General features: G+C 41.3%; 1 long non-coding RNA gene across 1 annotated transcript; it reads right to left on the bottom strand.

Annotated features, from left to right (window-relative positions):
• Nucleotides 1-3,800: 3,800 nt before the first annotated feature.
• On the bottom strand, nucleotides 3,801-11,838 carry LOC114011661 (uncharacterized). Its single transcript, XR_008746721.1, has 4 exons — nucleotides 11,705-11,838; nucleotides 9,880-9,991; nucleotides 6,222-6,343; nucleotides 3,801-5,739 (listed from the first exon to the last, which is right to left on the bottom strand). It is a non-coding gene; the product is annotated as an uncharacterized LOC114011661 (long non-coding RNA).
• Nucleotides 11,839-25,020: the final 13,182 nt, after the last annotated feature.

Below are 25,020 nucleotides of genomic sequence, written 5' to 3'. Positions count from 1 at the left end.
TGGACTGCTGTGGCACAGGTCTAGAAGAGATCAGGGTGGCAGCCAAGGAGTGGATGCACTTTCCTCTCATGCCTTGTGTAGAAGATGCCATAAAGGGCCACAGAGGGGGCCTTTCGTGCCTGCAGTTAGCTTCTTGCTGTCTGTTTTTCCACTTTTGGAAGACAACATGCTTCCCTCTGTGGGACTCCAACGTATAACATAAGGTAAAACTGTTCTCTGCCACAGGGCATTGGCTAATACAGCTTATGGCAACCATCCTACCTCTGGCTGTCATGGCAGTGGGTTCATGCTTCCCCCCGGCAGAGCACTCGGCAGAGCCCCCCCCCCCCCCCCCCCCCCCCCCGCTGCCCTCCCACCTCTGCAGGCTGCAGAGTGGGCAAGGGCGTCAGCACGGTGCTGTAGGACCAAGTGATGGGAGGCAGCTGGGCGTCTATGGGGGGTGTGCGATCAATATGCATTGGGGCTGGGGCTCGTGTCTAGAGGGGTTGTGGGGCACAGGTGCTTGAAGCAGCCCCTTGTAATGTAAACAAGCTTCCTTGGAGGCTCATGCAAAGCTTACACGGTGGGTGGTGCATACCCTGCATTGCTCTGCAAGGGGGCTCCTTAATATTAGCCTAGCAGAGTTAGCAGATACAGCCAGAGATTTTTGATCTGAGCTTGATCCTTATTCAACCGAAGTCAGTGATTTACCTTCCACTGGTTTCAAGATGCAGGCTCACACATTCAAACTCTGGTTTTCTTCCTTAAGAAGCCAGTGTGAAACTTTCTGGAGCTGATTCACTTTTATTATTGGTGGTCCTCCACCACCATTCTTCCCATAGAGCTTTAGCACTGGAGAAACTCAGAGCACACCTATGGTTCTCTGGCTACAACAATACTATGGCTTTGCAGAAAATACTGACTGATGTCACAGCTAAATAAACTATCCCATATATACCTGCCTCAGGCAAAATAAATAAATGAAAGTCCTTCTTTCAATGAGGATTATTAACTCTGGGTTAGTGAAAAGAGGTTCTAGAATCCAAGATCCTTCACTAAAATTGCTCGCTCTCTCTTCCATCAGCCCCTGGGACTGGAGTAGGAAGGTACAGCATCTTGTCGACAGCGGCAGCCTATGAAAAGCACATGACTGTTACATTAATTTGTGATGGACTGAACAGAGCAAGTGTCACACAAACTGCAAGGCTGGTATTGTCAAATATTTGAGCAGAACCACTCTGCAACGGCAGTAACACAGCCTGGAGGGTGAGGAGGGGTGCACTGACCACTCCCCCAAACGTCTGTGCTCTGTGCTCAGGGCTTACTCACTGCATCACAATTAAAGTTTGTTTAAGTGTCAGGGCTTTTGTTTGGTTTTTGACCTTTAATGGATGTTGGGTCATGGACGTACTCATAAAACCACATTAATAGAGGGGAAAAAACCTATGTGTTTACATTTTAGTCTCCAAGTGAGATCATGAATGTCCTAAGCAGCGTGACAAAGGCTGCTGTCAGGAGATGGTTTGGGACTGAGCAGAAGCAGGAAGCATGGTGACTCACACGTGACGGCCCATACCTGGACATTTCCAGAAAATTTCGCAAATGTGAGTAGTTCACATAACTCAGATAAGAATTAGGTAAGAATGCAAATATGGGGGTTTTATCTGAAAGAAATTCAAGCTGTGAACTTTTCCAAAACCTCTTGGTCTGGAGTACACTCCCCGTGTACATTCAGCCTTTCAGTCGTGCTTATGTTTTGCTGAAGAAGCAAGTTTGATAATATTTTCTATACTCACTCTTTCCCCATCTTCCAAAACTTCAGCCCACAACAGTAAAATAACATGATCCACCAGGGAAATTGTCCTATTTTTCCATTGTCTACAAGCTAGAGAAAATCTGAAATCAAATCTGAAATTAAAAAAATTGGCAGAAAATGAATTGAAGTCAGTATTAACTAGAAACTTCAGCACAAAGTATATTCATCTGATCAAAGCAATATTCTATATCCCGTGGAAGCTTTTGAAGAATATTTAGAAGTAAAACAAGTGGGAAAAATGTCTCCGTGCCAAATTTGGGGCTGTTTTTTAAACACACATCAAGGCAAAGCCATAAAGCAGCCAATTGCCTGTATCTTCTGCCAAGAGCAGCATTCCCCGCCCCCCCCCCCCCCCCCGCCTCTCTCCCTCACTTTTTCCCCTCCTCCTTCACCCAAATGAATGAGATCAAGATCAAGAAAATTGTATCAGGTCCTTGAAGCGCTTTTCATGTTTGCAGGAATATATACTATTGCACTCACATGAGTACAAAAACGCACACACACACACGTGCGCACACCCAAGTCCTTGTAGATGCTCCTGCTGCCACCACCACCAAGGAGCAACCACAGGACTGTGGAGGTAGTTAGTGGCACAGGGGGGTGACTGAGGGAGGGAAGCAGAGAATTTGGTAGCTGGTGGAGCGCTAAAGAGCAGAAGTGGGGTCGGAGAGGGAAGGGAGAGAGCGGGTAGCATTTGCTCTGGATGCCAAAAATGTCTCCCTACAGCTGTGTGCTAATATTATGATTATTATTTTGGCTGAGGTCTTTTTGTTTTCTTTCCCAAGCTGTTCCTGCTCCCCTCTTGTGCAGGTATTGAGCTTGTGCTGGGCCAGAAAAGCAAAAGAAACAAGGCCATCGGTTTTAGATCTGCTGTGGTCTATCCAAGATATATAGCACAGGGCAGCAGGGGAAAGCAGGAGAAGGGGAGAAAAGGACCATGTTAATAGTCACAGCCTAGGTAAGGACCTTTGACTTCTCTAATAGTTCTAGTTCAGGGTGAAAAGGTGACAGGAATGAAGAGTTTTAATTCCCAGATCGCCTCTGATGTAAATAACTTGGTGTATCTGATTAGCCTGAAGCTCTCTGAAAACATTAAAAAAGCGTTAGTACTAGAATATTTTACTGGAGGAGGTTATGGTCAGATCCTTCTATGCCTCTCTCTCTCGTTCTTCCTTCTTCTGTCACACTACAGTATGTAAATCATTAAAGACCTTTTATAGCTGGCACTAGGTTACATCAGCTCAAGCCCTCTGCATATCACATGCTGAATCAGCAGCCCTCCAGACAGTGCTATCCGTGACAGGCACCGCTGCCCAGTGGCAGCAAGGCAGTTGTAGTTTCTCCATAGCCTGAAAAAGTCTTACATACAGTGAAAATGTTGCTTTTGAGCAAAACTATTCCTTAGATACCCCGTTCCTTAGAATTATTACACACGCACTCACACACACACACACACATGCCCCTACACACACCACTATTCTTTTATGCCTTAGAAAATAAAGCTCTGCACTCTGAGGTGCATCAGCATCCCTCCTGTGCTTGGGACTCCCTGCAATATGGAGCTTCCAGGCACTTTTTCTCCCAACTCCCTAGCACAGGGCAGCATGACTAAATATGAGGCAGTATGGGAACAAGTGAGAGTAGAAGCTGAATTGGTGACTGTCAGTGAAGCATGCTGCAATTTAAATTTTTAACATAAGAGGAGGTGTCAGTCTTAAATTAACACTCTATTTCCACTTTCTATGTCCTTTATCCCCCCCCTCATTCTATTACTTTGACATTTATTTTCACATGTTGCTTCCCTCTGTAAGCCCGTTACTTTTATATGGGTTTTTTTCCTTCCTTTACTTAAAAGTCTCTACAACATTCCACATACTTTTTCCTCTTGGTAGTGTCTCTTTCGAGCCAGCCTCCATTTTCTTGTCTGAAACAGCTACACTCATTTGTCCTTTTTAGGGCCTTGATCCTGAAAACCATCTTAAATCCGAAAACACTTAAGCACATGTTTAGCACTGGGGTTAATTTTTACATGAAGTGCAAGGTAAGCATTTACCTGAAGTTGATCAAAGTTCAACTGCTCTGCCAAACAGGTGTAGATTTTATATACATATATATATATATACATATACATACACGCATGCATGCATATAAAATAAATGTTTTGGTTTGAAACTGAACAGCTTTCCAGAAGGAGAACCACTGGCTCATGAAAAGTATTTGGCAAATTATAACCTCTGTCTCAGGTACCTAAGACATATTGCAGTCATTACCATCAGTCATCTCAGCACCTATCGAGTAAGACCCTGAACAAAACACATCCTCCCTTCACCCATGACACACAAGTGGGTTTTTTTTCCCACCTGTTTGTTCCTGTGCTGCACTACACCTCTGCAGAGAGGAGCAGCCACTGCGGTAGCAGGGCAGCGGGGGAAGCAGGACATCCTGGAGTTGCTCTGGTACGGGGGCACAAGTGTGGCATCTAGAAGATGTCCACCATCTCAGATGATGCCCGAAGCTCTGTGAAGAGGCTAAGGTGACCTGCCTTTGCATGGGCTCAACAGAGCTTCTCATCGGGAGCCTGCAGAGGAGGGTGGCATGGCCACAGCCCCACGGCACAGATAGCCACCCAGAGAGCTCCTTCAGATTGCAGACTGAGCACCTTTACAGCAGAAGGGAGCTCAGAAGATCTTTCACAGGGTTCCCATCCACTGCTACTCATTGTACTGAAAAATTATCCTCAAGTGCTCATTTTTCCATTCAGCTCCCATTGCAGCTGTCTCTCAGGTTGCACACAGAAGCTCACTCATGTCTTGAGCAGGGCATCGCTCCACCTTGACCTGGGCTCCTTTGCTTTGTTGGCTGGGTAGTCTAAAAGATGGGAGTATTCATTTCAAGCACAGGAGAGATGTGGCTTTCAAACCGGAGAATTTTCCTATGCAGGATTCCAGAATGTGGGCAGAGGAGTTTGTGTTCGCTTGTGCTCTCAGTCTCTGCCAGAAGCAGGGCTTGACCCACATGCTCCCTCCACCTTTCTTCCCAGGTGAGCTGCTTCGCTCCATGCTCAGTTTGCTGCATTTGCTGAACCTGTTCTCAGGTGCTCTATTTTCACATTGTATCAGGAGCCTGAACCATGAATTCTGCTGGGAACAGTTTGCTGTTTTGGGGCTTTACAAAGCCTATATCCGTGTGGGGTTTCAGTCGTTAAGCCCATTTAGGTATGCCAAGGGTACCAAGCGCGTTTAGGTACCTTGCCGAACAGAGATTATATTAACATTAATAAGAGCTACTTCCACAGGAAAGTAATTGCAAAACTGGGAGCCTTTTTGTTTTGTTTTACTTTTAATTTCGGAGCCTGCTCTCAGAGTAAGACCCTGGGTGAGGAAGTGGAAAGGCAATTACTTCCAGTGTGCTGGGCGAATTTGCCAGAGGAGAGAAACTGAATGTTTGATGTGTTCCCCAAGGCCAATGTTCTACAATTATAAAAATACACTACCTTCCCTGTAACTCTGTGAATATGAAACGAAGCAGCTTACCTACTATTAATTAGCTATATTTTGTAGTTTTATGGACATTGAACATGGTGTGCTAATTTGCATACATTAGCATGTAATTTAGATGCTTACTTCAAGGTATTCAGTTTTATTGCCATTACCTTTTGTGGCCTATTTCTCTAATGACTGTAATGGAATACAAAAGAGATTTCTCATTGTGTTTACCCTGTTACCTTATACATGAGTTTCAGAATAATGTGTCATGCTGAGAAGTGGGAATTTTCCTGCAGAAGGTTTTGCTTTCAAGTCTGAGCCACGTTGTGACCACCCACCCTGCTGAATTTTCTGACGCCGCCTGCATTTCCTTGGCCGCTGTACTTTTTTCACCCGTGTAAGGACACACAATCTTCTAAAAGTCAGGTACAAGTGCAGAAATCTGCTCCATTGCCTGCACTAAAAAAAGAAAGTCAGACACAAGAATTAATGGGTCCTATTCTGTCTATCAGCACCTAAAGGCACAGAGAGAGAAAAATAATCTGCAGCTGGGGAGAGCAGAGCAGGGTCGAAGGGCAGTGCCTGCATCTGCATTCACTGAGAGGCAGGGAGCAAAAATAAAGGGTCTCTTTTTGTTGCAGCTCAGCACTATTTTAGAAAGCGCAGATACTAACTTAATTACCACAGTTCCCTTTTGCACTAGAGCATTGCAGCAGGCTATAAATCAATACTTCAGGTCACATTCCTAAAAGCCCTGAAAACCAGCCTTTTCTCTCACTAAAGCATGTTGTTTGCTACTCCTGCATCAGTGTCGCACAAGTTCAAGATCAGCTAGGGGACAGGGCTAAAACAACGATTATAAAAAGAAATCAGAATTGCAAAACAGTAAGTTGTACAGCGAGCAAGTCCAGCTTGTGGCAGATACCACAACTGCATCAAACCTTCCATCCTCTCCGAGCAGAGAGGCAGGAGACGCATCGGCAGGTGCTCAGGAGTATGAAATGTGTTTCACTGTGTGCTGAATTCTGGTGCTGGAGGCCAAGTTGATGGAAGAAGAGCAGATCTGAAAAAATTACAGTTATTTCTGCTGAGTATATCTTTGGCAACTTTACTGTACATCTGAAATCAATTATACATGTGCATGCATGACATCTTATTTCAATAAATTGTTGGGAATGGGACTCGGGAGTTGCAAAAATAGATATTTTTTTTTTCCATTTGCTTTTCTATTATACCTGCTGACCCAGATATTTCACAACCTTTGGAAGAGAAAACAATTCGTATGAGATTGGGAAGATATGGAAAAAGCCACTTCCAGCTGAGATACACTTGGCACAGCACTGAACGGCCTAGCCAGAGGGAGGCTTCTTTTTGTTTGGGTTGACGCTGGCAGTATGTGGCCAACAGTAATATCAGATATAGAGAGGACTTGCATCCAGGTGCCCAGGGAACTACCAGAATGAGGTGCAGGATCCTGTAAATTTAAAACCTGATTTAGATACTAGATAGTCTTTATCTAAAAAAAAGTCTTTATATAAAAAAAAAAACCAAACAGCTTTAATGTTTACAAAGTAATTTAGGAATCTTATTAAATGTGTACATTGCAGGGTGGGGGTGGGGATTAAAGAAGTTAGACATCTATTCAACATTAAAAAACAAATTTCAAGGAAATTTTAATTTTCAATGCAAAACTAGATTTTCACCAAAACTGAAATTTAATTTCCAAAACTTGCATGTTTCCTTACCAGGGACTTGGATTCCAGATGGATCACAGCACACTGCTGAACAGCATTATTAGTTCAGGTGCAAAATGGTGCAGATGCATTCAGTTCAGAGCCATCACTTGTAGATTCCCTGGATTTGAGCCCAAATACAGCCCCTGGAGGTCTGCCATACAAGTGGGAGAGCATGGACACATGTCCAGGAGCTCATCATCTCAGGCATGCACTGAGCGGCTCATCAAGATGTCTTTTGATTTAGAAGGCAAGCCTTGGACAATGCATTTTGGACTCCACAAATCACATTTTCCAATGGCATTTGTGAAAAATTTCTGAGAAGAATAGCAAAAGCATGATATCATTTGTAGTTGATGGGGTGAATATTTTTTACCCTTTTGCACGAGTATAAATAGCTCCAATAGCCTGTGACATGTCCATCCTGACAGCAAGGGTCCCCAGAGCACTGGAGCCAGCTTCCTGAGACATTGTTTGACGAGGACCTGGTCTAGATTATGGCATGCACAGGATAAAATTGTCCACGTGCATCTTCACGGTTACACATAAAGACAAAACTAATCTCTTCCTTTCCATTCTTTGTTAGAGAGACTCATGCGTGACTAGTGAACATGTGCTGGCAAGGAAGAGGAAAAAGATATTTCTCTTTTTAAAAACGTTGGTATTCTGATGATGGGCATTACACTGGTTCCTGAACAGCTACAGAGACAGGGCTCTTTTGAAGGTATTCTCGGTTACTAATGCACTTCTGTATATGTTTAGGTTAGAAAATGTTGAAAGGCTCCAGACCAAATGGATAAGTATTTGTGGTAAAATTTGACAAAGCTTCTATACTACAGTAAAAACAAGGAAAAATCCCAACATTCAAAGCTATGCCCAGAGTAAATTTACTACTTCCTAATTCATTGATGTGCTGTTGACTTGAAATCATCAGTTAAGGCGTATAAGTCCTCTATGATAAAATAATGTCTGATACAACTTTTTTTGAAGGCTTAAGTAGTGCTGTAGAAGGAAGGAAACCTCAATGTACTTTAAATCATAGCAGGCTAGTCAATGCCTAAACATCCGACAGCACATATTTGTCACATAATTTACTACAGTGACAGTTATGAGCATCCAATTAACAATGCATTCAAAATGTTGCTGTATTATTTAAATCTGATCATTTGCCATAGCTCATCCCAGTCTTCAAGTAGGTACAGCCCAGGCTTTAAGAAACAGTTACAGAGCTATAAATGAGAAAGTGGCTGGGGATTAAACATTGTGCCAAAACTCTAGAAAACAACACCGGGGTTTTCAGAAGAGAGCTGCAATACCTTGAAAGTAAGATGTAAAGCATGGCTTAGGAAAACCTTCAGTCAGTATTTTCTACATGATATGTAAAAGTAATTTTTTATAATGTCTTGTGCTGTTGTGTGATACGACTGGCATGAAAGTAAAAAAGCCTGACTGGGCCTTGACTGTTCTTGTCATACATTCCTCATGCATTTCAGCTGCTGAAGAAGCCTTCTTTTATGCTCAGAGGGGCTGCACTGTTCATTAATCACAGGCTTGCTCAAGCAGTGCCACCATAAATACTAAATATGCATAAAATTCACAACTGAACCTACACTGCCTTTCCCCCCCTCCCCCTTCCACGGACTATCATATGCAGAAGTGACGTAGAGAAATCCAATAACATAGATAGAATAGACCCAAAAAGAGCACTTCCTCATGTCAAGCAGATTTTGCTTGGAGGATTCATTAAGATGATACTTTTCATCTTGGAATTCTTGAATACTGGAGTTTTTACCCTTAATACAGGTAGGTAGTCTTCAGCCATAGTGAGTGTATGGTTTCAGGTTTAAAAGAAAACAAAAATCCTGTAATTATTTCCGTATTATGTGCATACTTTCTCTAAATGCAGCCTCATAAAAGTACATTTCCTTTACATTCACTGTATCATATTTAGAGCTACATATGCTACCAGGCTAAAGGGCTTTCACGCAGACAGCTGAAAACACCCTTAATTAACAACATTGAACATACGTGTGTGTATATATATATACACACATATTTCTATGTCTGATATGTATAATACTGATTTGATTCACTAATGAATAAAAAAGAAGGGAATACTGTTATTTCTAAATATCTGTCTCATCTATATTCCTTCCATGCCTTGATAATTGCACAGTATGAAATTAACAGTACTTCTGCTTACAGTATGCATATAAATGTTTGTGGATTTGGAGGACTAGAACAAGCAACAGAAATTCGAACAGATTTGTATCCACTCCTAGCTCCTTTGTGGTTTTTTGGTGTAACCTTAATCAAGTCAGAGAAAATCTGCTCCTTTCTTAGGTGATCTATAAAGTGGGATGAGGTTTTTAATCTATATCATACTGATGTTATGAGACTTAGTTGCTGCAGTTAAGGCACTTAAATGTTTTACATGCTTTTGCAGGAGAGTTTCTGCATGGAATACCCATTCCATCACTGTATGAAGGGTCTGTTAAAACAGTACCAGATAAACCTTTCACAGGGAACTTGAATCAAGAGTTATGGATGCTAAAAAGTTCAGAAACTGTGCAATATATTCTTGAGCACCATCTACTGGTACTGAAAATGGTCAAAAACATCCATAGAATCATCAACAAATATGTCGGTCTTCAACAAGTTGAAACTGTGAATAAAAGTAGATGTTTTTTGTTATTTTAAATTACGTTGTTCTGCTCATTTGGTGCTTTGTGATTTGCTTTGGTTTTCTTTTGTGGGGTAGGGGACTTGGGTGTCTACAAAAATGGAAATATCTTGGCCAAAATGCAAAATACAATGATTTGAGATGTGCTGCCACAGCGTCTCCTAACATGCGTAGTTTGCTTACTTTGGGCTTCACGCTCATCAGTTTGTAGACCTCTTTGGCCAGCCTACATCTCCAACACTGCACTCCCTTTTCTTCCCTGGGGGAATCTCCATGTTGCCTAAGCAAAAAACTCCTATGGGTAAAGAAAAAACGAGCCATCATTTAGCCTTGGAAGATAGATAGCCACTTAATCTTTGCAGAAACATTGACAGTTTAGGGGTAGGGTGCATGTCCTGGGCTGACTGTCACCCAGATGCAGTCAGACCACGGCATCACCCTCATCGAAGGGCTGGGGAGCCCATGGAGTTCAGGCAAACCTACAGCCAGATGAGGCTTCGGTGCAGCAGCATTTACAGCTACAGATTATCCTTTAACCATGCCAGTGGGCGGTGGCACTGCACTGTGTAAAGCACAGCTTTGCTGATGTGCCTGCATCCACAGTACGAGTGTTTGAAGAGTTCCACGTGCCTGACAAGCACGGGCAGTACAGACACAGCGGGAGGGGAGGTGGAAGGCAGAGGGTCCTTACTCAGTCCTTATCAGCCCTGGGAGCAGGCGGGTTTGCTGGAGAGACTGGAAAGAAACTTACAAAAGTAGGAAAGAACTGGGTGTTGCTGCAGGTATATTCCTTAAGGGAAGCTGTTTCTTTGCTTGTGTTGGCTGACAAGGCCAGTAAAAGGCAAAGCAGGATGATTTTTCCTGAGTGGTGCCTGCAGATATTCTGCTTTTAACAAGCAAAAGACCACAGCCCTCTGCTGACCCTCTTCTGGCAATGTTAGGCACCGGACTCTCATATTTTTATGATATGCCTTCACAATATTTTGGGGATATTGATTAACTCCTTTCTAAGGAAGCCACTGGATAATCCAGTGGAAGACTTGAATCTATCTAGTAACATGCCAGAGGGGAGTGAACAGAAAAGCCAAAAATGGGAAGAGTAAAACAAGCTGAAATAAAGCTAGGGAAGCGGTTTAAAAGTTTGGTTAATCAAGGCACAAGTCAGCTGAAGTTCAAGTACTATGGAATTGAGGGGCTCAGAATATTCATAACATTATCTTCCTTAGTGTACCAAAATTGACCAATGCCAAGCAGCTGCTTTAGCACTCCAGGACTTTGTGTCCAGTCCCTCATAGCTGAAAGTACAAAATGGGACTGCCCAGGTGAAAATCCCAACTTACTAAAAAATGACTGCCATACTCGAAACTTCTTGCACTCTTTACATCAATTTAAACATTCCTTAGAGCCATAACAAAACCAAAATTCTGCCGACTTTTGCACATATTTTTCTTAAAGATAGAAAAATAAAAATTTTTAAAAAATGTTTTCCAATTTTTACAAATAATCTAAAAGACCAGGATGCAAAGTGTTTTGTATGTTCAGTAATCTACTAATAATACATATGTTTTTTCCCTAAAAGATCTCAGTCTCTGCCTGGAAGAAACATTTTGAACATCATGAAGCCATCTAAACATTTCTTGCAATTGTAGCAAATTTAGGCAGGATTACTGCAGCAATATTCAGGCTTTTGATTCTGCTGACAAAGTTTAAATCCCTCCACCTAATATATACCTCCTGTTTCTCCAAGCCGCAAGGAACACTTTCCAAGACCAAATCTCCATAGCAATCCCTCCGGCTTTTTGGTTTAGAGGAATTTTGGCCTGTGCCATTGGTTACGAGGGCTGGAGAAACTGGGTTACCTGCCAAAAGTCTGGCAACACATGATGATCAGATAAGCACCCCAAAGCCTTGACTCTGTGATTCCTCACGCCTTGAGCCTTTGCACAAGCACCAGGCTCTAATAACCCTCTGGGGGATGCCAGCAACCAGGGCAAGGGCAATTACTCACGATGGTCCAGAGGGCATGGGTGTAAGCAGCTCGTGTTTCTGGTCAGATGCCAAGCTGAGGTAAAGCCCGGGGAAAGAAGAGCTCAGTTCTGAGGGAGTGAAGATGTGTTGCTGTGGTTTTCCTTGTTAAAGCACAAGAAGGAGAGCAGGCTTTAGGCTCTGTAGGGTTCTCCCCCTCCCCCCTTTTCCTGTTTGAATACAAAATTAAAAGTTTAGTTCAAGGAGTTAAGGGTTAGAATCACAAAACTGCCGAAGAGAGGGGCTTCCTTTCTTACCCCACTGCTCTGTGACTAAGACCGGGATCCAGGAAAGATCCACCACGTTTCAATTCCTTCCTCTTCTTCCTGGAGTATGAGAAGATGAGTATCTTTGTATCCATTGATACGTCCTCTCTTTCTTCTCTGGTCTGCCCTCTGCCCAGCAAGCTTCTTACCCTGCTTTCAGCTGTCTCCTCATCAGCCGAACCTTCTTCCCCTCCTCTTTTTGTGCAAGTGTTCAAAACATCATAATCTGATTCCATGCAATTAGGTGTTAAATGCTACTGTGATAAAGCTATACACATTTTGCTTACCTAGTTTTCAAAAGAGGGAATAGAGAAATGAAGGACAAGCCCAAGAATTATAGAACTGGGGAGTTTTTAAGAATATTATCCCACATTCCTGCCACCACATCATGCTCATCCATACCAGCAAATGTGATTCATCCACTTCATGCAGCAGCAATTATTTGTGAAAGCATCCCTCCTTTCCTAAGTGTAAAGCTCTTCTTCATTTTGTTAGGTTATCAAGGTATCAATCATCACAGGGGGGTTGGGTTGTTTTTGTTTGTTTCTGTTTGTTTTTGTTTTTTTTCCCTGAGTGTGTACACAGTGGCTTCTTCAATAGCACAGGTCTTACAAGATTTTGTTTCAGAAAAGGACTGTGTACTTCATTAAAGACAAAACAAGAAACACCTAGAGCAACACACACGCACCTATACACACACAGAGAAATAAATGAGAGTAAGTCTTCTGTGACAGCACCGTTTTCCACTGTCTGAGTGATTACAGAGTCCAATGCTTTTTATCAAAGACAACCTCTTTCTCTCCCTTCGAGCTTTAAGTAAATACTTGTGCTAATTGCAGATAGCAGCAGAATACAGCACCGAGTGTTTTGAAACTGGCATGGATGTGAAAGGGGCTAAACAAGCTATGGTAGATTAAACACTGTGGAGTGCTGTTTTTCTGTCACTGTAAGAGTGTATAGTAAAGAGTCCTGTGCTATTTTACTGTTTCTGCCCCTGTAATGCATGACGGATACCTATAATTTATGACACGGAGCCATTGCTTCATGAGTTGCACTTCCTTTTAAACTGATGCTGAACTCGTTAGTGGGGGAAATGTGACAGGCTGATAGTGGTTTCTTATCTGCAGGTTAAACATTGTCAGAATAATTCATGGCCAGGCAACTGTTAGAACTGTAATGTTTTTATAATTAGAGCTGGAGTGGACTGTTCGCTCAGGATCTGAGCTCCAGCAAACAGGCCCCCATCACTGTCAGTCTGAAGCTTGTTGCCTTCCCATCCATCAGATTTCAGGGAGGAAACGTTCTGAAACTCAATCTGCTGAGCTCAGAGGAAATGTCCCCAGCACTGAAGCCACCAGCACTCTGAAAAGCCAAGGATGACCATATTTCCAGCCATCACCACTCAAAAATAACGACTCAGGTGCCAGACATAAGCTTTACTTTAATATCATAACACTTTTGGGGGCTGTAATGTTATTGCTATTTTTGTCCTCTCAACTTTTAATCATTAAGATATGTGTTTTGAAGCATTTTAACTATCAAGGCCAGAATCTTGGTTTCCAGTTTATTGAGCAAAGGCTTTGATTCCTTTGAAATCCTGTGACTTAGAGAGATGGAGATTTACAAAACATACCATGAGACTCACGGCAAAAGTCACCAAAGTTTACCCTGTAAAGGTCACAATCCAAATGAGGACTTTCTAACACAAGTTTAATTGCTCTGTTGAGCTATATCAGCTTACACCAACTGAGAATCTAGTTGTGTCTCTGATTTCACCAGCACATATACTCCGACAGCTGTGTGAGTTATGTGTAAAGAGGAATTTTTCTGTGCTCCTTAAGAACCACGGTATACTCTAGTATTCAGTACAATGGCTAAAATGAATTCACATTTGCGCAGTCTGCATTATAGCTCTTTGCTCATTTGGCGAATCGCATCGCAGATAGGTTTAACCCAAAACTTCACTGTTGGAATGTGCAAAAATTCCAAGGGAGCATTTTTGTTACAATTGAGCCCAACAGCAGTAAGATCAACTGTTGTTTTTAATACTGACCTGTTATGTGCATCCATTCATTGCCATACAATTTTCTTTCACTATTTTTGTACATTCACAAGAGTCATGGAGGGCTCTTGGGCCATGCCTTCGGAGAATGACACCTGCCTATAGCTTCTGTATCATGAAATATGGCATAAATCCTGATTAGAGCTTATCCACAGCAAGAAAACTGCCTTATACCCTTCCTTCCAACAGATGAGTTGGGGTTTTTTTCTTTCCAAGTTTATTAGAGAAATAAAGCATTCAGTATTTTTAAAAAAGTGGAAAAAAACCACTGTAAATAAATAAGTAAGCAAACACACGTGCATTTTTAATAATGCACGAACACTTATTTTAAGAATAATATTCCTGGAAGAGCTATGATTGTTATATGCCTAAAATTCCCAAATGGCAAAATATAATTAAAGTAAGAACTGTTGAACAGATAAACCTGTTAAATACACAATATTACCAGGCAAAATGGATATGCATTTATCACTTTGCCACTTTAATTACACTGACTGCTGCTCTTCATGCATATATTAATATCTGACTAACATTATGGAGGCTGAAACATAAATTGCAAAGCACTGACTTAAAGGAAGACTTTTACCCAGGCACAGTGCAGTAGTAACAAGTATTACATATTTTTACAAAAAAATCTTACATTGAATCCATTTGCTGGTTTTATTTGGATAGTCATTTCTTGCAGTTCTGAGAAACCTCATCTCCGTAAAACAGTAATTAATGAAGCGCTGGCTTGGAAAGCCTAGCTAGAATGGGTTTCAGATACCGCAACTCAAGAGACTCAGCTTGGGATTCTGAAAGTAGCTGAAGTGTGAAACTCACAGGAGATATTTGGTTTATCTTGAGAAAAGAAAGGAAAGGAAAAAACAGTATGTCATTTGATGTCATTTCTGTTTTCTGTGTAAATAAAGACTCCTATTTTAAGATTGTTCGGATTATTTTGGGAGGTTCTGCCTCATCATCGATTGGCTGGATGTGGCTTGGAGTGGGTGTGCTAGCAATTCACAGCAAAGAAGGTCAGGAAATTCATTCCCATGGGATGAACTTTTCTGAACCTGGAAATGAGCGAAGAGACTTGGAAGTGACTTTTGACCACTTGGACGAATGATGCCAAAGCCGCCTTCAGCACATTGTAATTCTTATAATGTATGCGGCACTGCCTGTGTTTTGGGACTAGAAGCTATTAAATAGTCATTGGGCCTGAGAAATCCCTGGGAATGTGAGGTGTGTCTGAAGAAAATTAGGGAGAGATTCTCACACAGCATGTCACCTTAAGGACCCACTTACAGAGGGCTTATTAAATGTTAATATTTGACTAATAGCTGTTAAAACTATATTACAGGCATGAGTAATACGTGTTACACAGGGTTATAGGCATTTCAGAAGAAAGTGTCTAGACCGTTTCTGTTCCAAAATATCAAGTGCATTAGAAAAGTCAAGCCTGTGAATATTTAACTGAGCCCAGTTGTGTGTATTTAACCACTCAGTCACATCCTATTTTCTTCATGCTCCCCGCCTCACCCAGAGTACAGGAAAGAAAACACCTCCACAGTGGGAATCGGTTCTCTCTCCATAGCGCCCCATACACTAACCCCGGAGCAGAAGACAGCTCATCAGTCTTGTTCTACTTACAGAGATATCAATTTCTTCACTGAAGCCCGGCATTTTAATATTTTTGTTGTTCCCAAGCATTAACAGTTCAATCTTTCAAACTTCTCTGTGGATGGAGAGTGTAGGATTTCCCTTATTTAATACATTAAGAGCTAAGGCATATACAGGAGTTTTGAGGAGTTCTTCATTCCTGGGTTGAAAACCTAAGATCTAATTTTTCAGGTTCCTTCACTTGTTATACCATTCTATGCATTAACAGGTTCAGAAAAATTAAAATACAACTGTAATTATTTAACACCTTGCAAAGCTGCCACTGGGTGCCTGGAACTGACACTGCAGAAAAATGGGAGGCAGATGAACAGCTGCTCAAATGCATGATTATATCCATGGATTTTCCGGGATTGTGCAGAAATTGTGTGCTACTAAGAAGGGTAGAATTGCATTTTGATGGTGAGTATTTGCCACAAAGTCTTGCAATCTCTTCCTGCTGTCTTGCCTTACCTGCTGTACACTTTCCAAATCCTGCTGTCAGAGGGGCACAAATGTTCTGGCAAAACCTTTATTCACTTGTCAGTGTTGGCTTGTTCTTCAGCAGGTTTATTCACTCCTATGAACAACACAGAAGCAGGGTAAGAGAACTCACGATCACATACATAAGTAACACAGACCTGTAAAAGGACCCAAATTCAAATTGCATTGACAACTTGAGGGCTAATATCCTTGGCTTCTGACCACATGATCATGCAACCTAAATTAAACCAGAACAAAAATACAAGAACATTATGTTAAAAATGTATGCATAAAACTGCATAAAGTGGAACCGTAACAGGACTGCAATCTCTGCCTCCATCACATCATCTTCTACTGACCAAACAGGGTAACCAACAGCAACAGGCAGCAGGAGGCTGATACCCTGAGTAACCTGCCCTTAGCAATGGGGTAAGGACAAAGCTTGACACTGTATTTCACAACTATTTGCTTCACAACTTGAAGTAATGTTGCAATTCAGGAACCTCCTGTGCTTTTCCAGATCCATGGAAGTTCAGTGTAGAAAGCTTCCTGCTATTCCCTCCCATGGTTCTCTCTCCATGTTCCTGTCTCCCTAACACCTATATATGGATACTCATCCTTATGGCCTCAGTCCTGGCTCTGTCCCATCCTGCTCCATTCTTTTCTCCCTGCTCCTATAGCCTCGAAGATGCAAAGGCAATTGCAGACAATAAAGCACCTAAGGAATATCAAATTTCTGCCAAACCTGTTGAAACTGAAATTCGTTAGACTGAACACCTTGCCAAATTTGGACAGATCTTCACATTTTAAGTGACTCCTCCAAAGCATGGAGGTGTCTCATTTCCTTCACATCATACTTCTTTTGGAGGAAGCCAATCTACTTGTGTCACTATTACCTATGGGTTGGGGTTTTTTTTTATTGAGTTTGACCAAAATTTTGTCATCAAAAGGGTGACACAGAGAATATCATGATATCAAGAATGCCTTGTCACTGACACCTAGATAACTGGGCAGCTCTACACAAATGAAAAATACAGATTGGAAAAATAATAATTTTATTGGTAAATTACCTGTGTGGTTTTAACAATGCCATTTTCTTTAGCAAAGTATAAAGTTCAAAGAGCAAGTGTGAGGCATTTTTCTAAAAAATAAAATAAAATAAAAACGCTTAGTTGCATTTGAATAGATTTTTATTTTCTTACATTTCATATCGTCATGCTTCAGGAGTGCTCCCACTGAAAGCTGCAAAGGAAGATAATGCATAGGAAACATTATAAAATCTAATCCTTAATTCCTGTAGACCATTCTTCAGATACATCAGCATACACATTGCACCTTTAGTCATCCACAAGTTACAGTAGGTTTGCCTGCTGTATGTATATTACAAGTATACAGTAAAAATTTTGAATAAAGCAAGATTTTTCAGATTTGTTTTGTTACTGTAGATCCAAAAAAATTGTCCTTTCAAATTCAAATCAGGCACTATCTTGTAGAACATTCTGAAAAGTCCCTTAATTTCTGCTGAGAGAATAAAATTCCTACTTTGTAAGGCAAAAAAAAAATGATCCATCATCTCATGTTGCAAGTAATGAAAAAGCAGATTTTCAGCTGGTATACGATGCAACAAGTAGTGTAAAAGCAGATTTTCAGCTGGTATAAGATGCAAGCATTCTCACAAACTCCTGAAAAGCTATGCTGTTTTATACCACTGTGCTTAAGGACAGCTGTGGGGTTTAGAACAATGATGATTATTAGAAAAAATTACAAAGAAAACCACTTTTTTTTTGTAAAGGTGCTCAAAAATGAAACTTAAGGGAAAATTCTCTGGCAGAAATTACCCTGTCAGAGAATAACATAGACCACTGGATTAACAACCACACTATCAAAACATAGCCAAAGGAACAGTTTGAAAAGAATTAGAATATCATTATCAATGACATGAAGAAAAAAAGATAAGAGCAGCTTAACTACTGCCTGTCATTGCATGCACCTAGTGCAGCACCCAGCTTAAATACTAGCCAGGCAGCTGCCTGTGGATATACCCAATATTACATGTTAATGTAAAAGTTAAGACTGCCAAGATAACACTTTTTTTTTTTTTCCCCCCCTGCCCCTTGTTCATTTGAATGGAAACACCAGAGACTATATTAAACTTTTTTGCACGGTGTGTACTATGATTGCAGAATCGAACACCGAGATGTTCAGGGTGGCTCCGTGGCTGACAGCCGTTCCATGCTCTGCAGTGTAGTTAAAAAGGCAGGGGTCAGCACATGGACGGGGCTTCAGGTTCTTACGAAAAAGCCTCCAAACTTTCTCAATGTTAATCTCATCCACAAGTCTTCACCTCCTAGTAGCTCCGCTTTCCCACCTCTACAACGAATACAAGTGTTTGTCTACTTGGATAGTACTGGAATGGAATTTAGTATCTACCTGTCACAATAAATTCTTGGTCAACAGATAGGGGAAAGGCACTCGAAATAACGGGTTTGGGTTCTAGCCCTGTTTTTATGGAAAACCCATGCGGTAACAGCTCCTTTTTACGTTTTCGCCTCTTTGTTTTCCCTCCCCCATCTTGCATTGGCTGCTCAAGAGTTTATGGAGGGGCTGCCTCTGATGGTGCACTTTCATCTCTTGCTCTTCTCATGCCTAGCACAGAGGAGTCCTTCAATGGTAACACTGCTCAGAGCATCTGCCGCTGTAATTTGAATTTTTAAATGATTTCATGTAACTTCAAAATAATTGTTTTCTTTAATGCACTAAATATATCAGGCTGTAACCCACAAATCCTGAAAGAAATAATAAAAGAAACACAGTGTAAAACTGAAACAGATGTCAACTTGATAGGCTACCATGGCTCAAGAGGAATTACAGTCTGTCATTCAAAAAGTCAAATACACAGTGGTTAAATATTCAATAATATTTATGAGACAAACAGCAGTATTCAGAGTTCAGATAAAGAGGCTGTTCTGAGGCATGACACAAAATGGCATCTGTTGAAATACTTCAAGCACAGAGAAATCTGAGATAGCATTCTTCTTCCTCAGGTATGGCAGTCTTTATCGTTTCCCTCAGTAGGTGGATTAAAATGATGACAGATGAAGATCCATTGCCAAAGTAAATGAAGGCTCACGTTTAGATACATAATTACTTGGTTCTGGTCCATTAAAAAATACCAAAAAAAAAATAAAAATAAAAGGACGCTAAAAAACAGGCTCAGCCTGGTAATATTAAATTGTTCTTTGATATTTTACCAACACTCAGAAACTCAGAATAGCAGTGCATTTCTGAGTAAAGATCACAGCCCTGGTGATGTGCTGACCATGTCCCCTAGGTTTTAGTAAATACCTGTTGCAGCATACAGCTTTCAGCTAAACAGGTGCATAAAATTATCTTCTTCAAGAAACACTGTCTAGTTCATACGCGTGCAGAGTTTCCAGGTCCTCTGTACGATGAAACAGGTAAGTCCTGTTGCAGCGCTGAAGACTTGGCATGAAACCCTAACCCTACTGAAATAAATGGGATTTATTCCACAAATTTCAGTCGGGCTTGGATTTCACCTCTGGATGAGAGAATAACTCGATAGCTCATTGGGTTCCTAACCATTCCCTCAAGTCAAATAGGACGTAATATGTTTCTGTGATACTCCTCAAAGCCACTGTTTTTGTTTCAATGTGGTGACAGATGCCAGCCATAGTGGATGCTTTTCAAATTGACTCCGAGTGAGACATAACTTACTGCCCCGAGAACAAACTTTCCTCTTATATTCGCTGAGTGCATTAGGGAACGTTTCAGACATGTTTTGCAGGACAAACCCTTTTGTTTTGCTTAATAGGGCTCATGTACACACTTCCAGTGGGAAAACATCTGTTTTACAAATCTGTCCTCCTAGATATAGCTGGATCCAAGCTTCAGACTTGGGAACTGCATCCAAACATTCCCAAGTTCAGCAGTGCTTGGATCAGGGGGTTGGACTGAAGTCATTACGGAGAAATGGGCCAGGTTTGAGATTTAAATTTACACTTTCAGGACACTGTGGGGTTTTGTCTTAGGTCCAGCTCTGCTTCTCAGTTACGAGCACAGTCATTTACTGATGCTTTGGGCAGGCAGGCAGCACCTACCCACAGCAACGTAGTACAAGCATGTGTCAGTCAAGGGAACTGCTCTCATGAAAAACTGAGGTGAGATTAAAAGTGACTCTCTAATTACCTTCTAGTTCACCCACCGAAGACACTCAGAAACTTCTGCCTCAGTGCACACCTCAGGCAGGCAATACAACAGTATCCAGGCTTCGTTTTTGTTTTGTAGCAGTGTGTTAGCTAGCATCTAAGGGTTGTCAGCTTTGACATATTGTTGATCTTGTTTTAATATTGGGCTCAGTTTAAAATTTATTAATAAGTGGGGAGGTAATTATCTTAGGTTTTTGAAAATATGTAGGTTTGATCCAGCTCCTTAATAAACTGTCATCCAATAAAAAATAAACAAGAAAGAATTGAAAGAAACCTTGATAATTTGGACAGAAGGACCTCTGTAAACTTCTAAAGTGAGGGATTAAAGTCTTTTGAAACATCTGCTGCTCGATAATCTTTATCAAGTCGGAAGTTTCACATGTAGAATCTATTCCTGGAAAACATATAACAGATGTTGCTGTTCATTATCTTACATACAACATGTGAATATGCAAGAGAGGTATAATAAAGGAGACAAAGGTAGCAAAAAGTCTTATGAAGGTACCCGTGTTCCTCCTGGAGACAGTATCCAGATTCATGCCAGTGAAGGGCCCACACTGAAAGTCACAGCTTCAGGTACCTAAAAAATTTAGAAAACACACTAAGCAAATGGACTGCCCAAGCAGGGCCAAGCAGCCAAAAACATTACCCTGAAATAACAAATAGCCATAGCTATTGTTACCTATCTATATCTGTCTACACACATATACATATACATATACATATACATATACATATACATATACATATACATATACATATACATATACATACACACACACACACACATACACACACTTCTATACATCTATACATAATATATAATACGTATATAAACACATATATACCTATATACAATCTATACTCACTGAGCTCCCTAATCAATAGACTAACAATAAAATGTTGCTCTAAATCCTCATTCGGAGAGACACTACTTACCAATAATCAAAACAATGCAAATTATAACATCAGTCATTGTATCTACATGTGACACCTGATGCAAAGAACACGCTGAGGGAAGCTCAGACCACTGATGCTGACGAAGCCGTAGCCAGGCAGCTCCATCTCCAGCTGAAGCAGCCTCTGTCCCCCTCCCTCCCGCTGCTGATGCCCTTTCACTTCTTGCCCTGCACCACACGTGCCAGCACAGCTACATAACTGCACCGTGAGCAGAAGCAGGGGGGAAATTCTGCTAAGAAATACCTCATTTTTCGGCCACATCACTCTTTACCCACAAGGAATGAGAGTGGAGGGAGATGATAGCAAGGAGCAGGTACTGCCTAAAAGGACTCCAAACACAAAATGGCAGCCAAAGGCTATTTCTGTAGCTGTAGTGAGCTCTAGGCTGAGTCTTATCTCTGTTAGCAAAGGGTTTGCCACACAGCTATCGTTTCTCTTTCAGCTTAAAGGGCAGAGCCCAGCCTAGTTCCCTTGTTTACCTCTGCCAGCAGCAAGTGATGGTGACAACAACCATCCCAATATCTTCTACAGAACTTCCTCCCCAAACATAGAAGTAACTTAGACTATTTTTTGGATGACACAAAACCCCTTAAGTGGTGCGAATATTCAGGAAAATTTATATAACATACATGCCACCTAAAATACTGTAGTTCTGTAAAGCTGAGAGAGGCAATTTGTACATTGCCCAGATGAGCTGCCAGGACAAGAACAGCTCGCCACTAGATGAATGCCATAGCATTCTTTTTTAAGGGGGATACATGCTTGTGAGAAAAATCTCCTACCATAAAAATTCTGCTATTGTGAAATACCCAAAGTATTCTCAAAAATCTTCAAAATAATAATAATAAAATAATAAAAAATCCAAAATTCTCTATCCTCCTTTGGGCTACAAAGACCAAGGAGTGAGTTCTGTGGTGGGAGAGTGGTTCTTTTGGGAGACTGCTGGATGCAGAGCAGTTATCTCTGAGAAGGGCTAGACCAAATGCCTTGGGGGCAGGCTATTGGACTATGTGACATAGTTTTTTTCCCAGAACTACTTTGCTCTGATAGATTAAAGGAATCTAGGTTTCTTCCAGCCTCCACAGCAAGACTTCAGTGCAGTACTTTGGCGTGTCTCAGGCTATGGCACAACGAGGCAAGTGTGTGGAGCAGGTGGTTCACCTCACTCATCATGAGTCCAAGATAGATGAGAAGGGAGGCAACTCTTGAGAGATCTCTTGCAGCCTGGCAGCAGTTAAGTCCATCTCAGTGCTTCTTGCAAAGATCTGGCAGGATCTAACCACTTCAAAAAAAATTCCTCCCCTTGAACCCCCTAAAAAACCCACAAAGTTTATTTTAGAGTGGACTTTGCCCCATAACTCCAGAAGCTCTGATCACTATAACCAGGAGTGAAAGCACAAGGTCACTGCTGGTGGAGTTCGTTCTGAGCCAGGACTGCTGGCACACACTCTAGAAGAAAGCACAAAGTAAGCACAATTTTAAAGAACTAGCAGTCAGCTAGACTTGTGGATGTTTTGCCTAGAAGCAAAATTAACGTAACATATTTCTCTTCCCTTGAGATTATACAGGGCACTACCATCCCAAAGAAGCTGGGGTCACTAAAATGTTGGTGTATGGCACCATCCTCATCACTCTTTAGAGACAAAATTGGGGCATTCTGAGTGTTCCTCCTTCAATCAGTTTTAGACAGAGCTGTTTGGGTATCTGACAGGACAGCTCTTTTTGCATCCCAACTGCCTCCCCACTATTGAGGGACGACCCAAGGAACAGAACAGGAAAAGGTATATGGAAGAAATGAGGGGCTCCCTCTGTCAATATGAGAGTCCCATCGATGACCTTGGGTTGGTAAGAACAAAAGCTTTCAGACCTCTGGATCTTTTGCAATCTTAAAAAAAGGGTCATTGACCCACTCAAGAAAGTGTCTATATAAAGAAACCCATTTCTGGGTTTCAGATGCCTGCTATCATCATGATTAAAACTAATAAGCATTTGTGTTGGCAACAAAGAAGTTAAGGATTTAATGGATACAGAGAAGATACAACCTTCCAGCCTAAGGGGCTCTACCCCAGCTATATTAAGCTGATATATCCTAGCCTGAGGAAAAAGGAAGGAGCTTGCCCGTGCAAGACTTAGTATGTCACACTTAGGAATTATTATGGAAAAACAGGAGTTTTCATCTGTTCTTCAAACATGAAGCTTGGGCTCTTCTGTTGCTGACAGAAATCCTTCAGCTCCACCAGTGTTACATATTTGACCAGGACTCAGAAACCCTCTCCCTTCTCTTTAAAGATTCCCAAGCTAAGGTGAATTGGAAAATTATAAAAGGCCTTGTACCCCAAACAAAAAAAGCAGCATTTCCACACTATGCTGTTTGCAATGTATGGGCTCCCTTTACTTAGAAGAGGAGAAAAATGGCTCTGCCTCAAGTTGCAGGTCTCACACTGAAAAACAAGAGTGCCAAAAAACAAGTACGACTAGTACATAGGGGAAAAAGGACATCTCTTTTTTCATGCTCTAGTTTTAATTTGAAAGGCATCAAAATTAATACAATCTTCCATAAATGAAAATTCCCTGGAACTTGCAGCTGTTGAACGAAACTGATGTCCCGTGAGTTTTATAACTGAAAATTATGAAAATTCCCAGCAATCACAGGGGAAATTAGAAGTTCCCCAAATCTGCTAATGAAAATGGTAATCTTGATACTGGCAGTGCTTGCAGGGTACTTGTTTCTTAGCCATGTCTACAAGCTATGTCTATATTAGGATGTAGTGCAGACCAACAGATCATAGAAACAGTTGGTGCTGAGAACCCACAGTATATATATAATTTGTTTTTTGTTTTTTTTTTATACAAGTTTTATCTTGGAATACTTCCACCTCTTGTGGATTGAACTCCCATTAGTGATAGAAGGAGGTTGTGTTTGCTCATCAAATACATCATTTGGTTTAGTTTAATTTCACCAGAATCCAGCTACGGAGCCTGAGACCTCCATGCAATGGAAAGCCCAGCACAAGAAGCACAAGGGTACAATCTGGAGATTTGCTTCTAGAAGGTATAATTCAGCCAAAACAATATGCTCATGTAGATGCCTCTCAAAGAAGATGAGGTATAACTTTGACTAGGCAAGTAGGAATAAAAAAGAAGCAGGGTATCCTGGTGGCGTGGACATATGGAGAGGTTCACCTTCCTGGCAGTATTTGAGCCTTTCCATGCCCATCCAAGTGAATCCCAGAGCAACACAGTCCTGCTCAGCTGGGCAAACTCCACGTCTGCTGGAGTGAAGGGAAGCACAACTTCACTGATTTACTCAATTGAGTCTGATCTTTATCACAATAGTTCCATAAAGCTAAAAGTACCATCTTATTTTCTTATACACCCAGTCATACGAGTCTTCCCATTCATTGTGAAATGCTCCTACAAAAATAAGTATGGCAACTGGGGCTGCCCATGTTTTCTGGGAGCCCTGAAAAGAAAGCAAATAATCCTATTTTGTCCAGAGTAGGAATAATGTAAAAGAGTTACACAGATGTATCCATCTGAGGCCAAGTATTTTGAGTCCATTCCAAAGCTTACAAAAACTAAGTCAAGATTTTCATGGACCAGGCACATTCTGCCTTTCTTCTGCTGTATCACTGGAGGATAAACAATTAATGATCAGTGGAGA

This window comes from Falco peregrinus, chromosome 3 (genome assembly GCF_023634155.1).
Source record: "Falco peregrinus isolate bFalPer1 chromosome 3, bFalPer1.pri, whole genome shotgun sequence".
NCBI lineage: Eukaryota > Metazoa > Chordata > Aves > Falconiformes > Falconidae > Falco > Falco peregrinus.
Note: the sequence above shows the minus strand (reverse complement) of the source record. Positions and strands in the feature narration are given on the sequence as shown.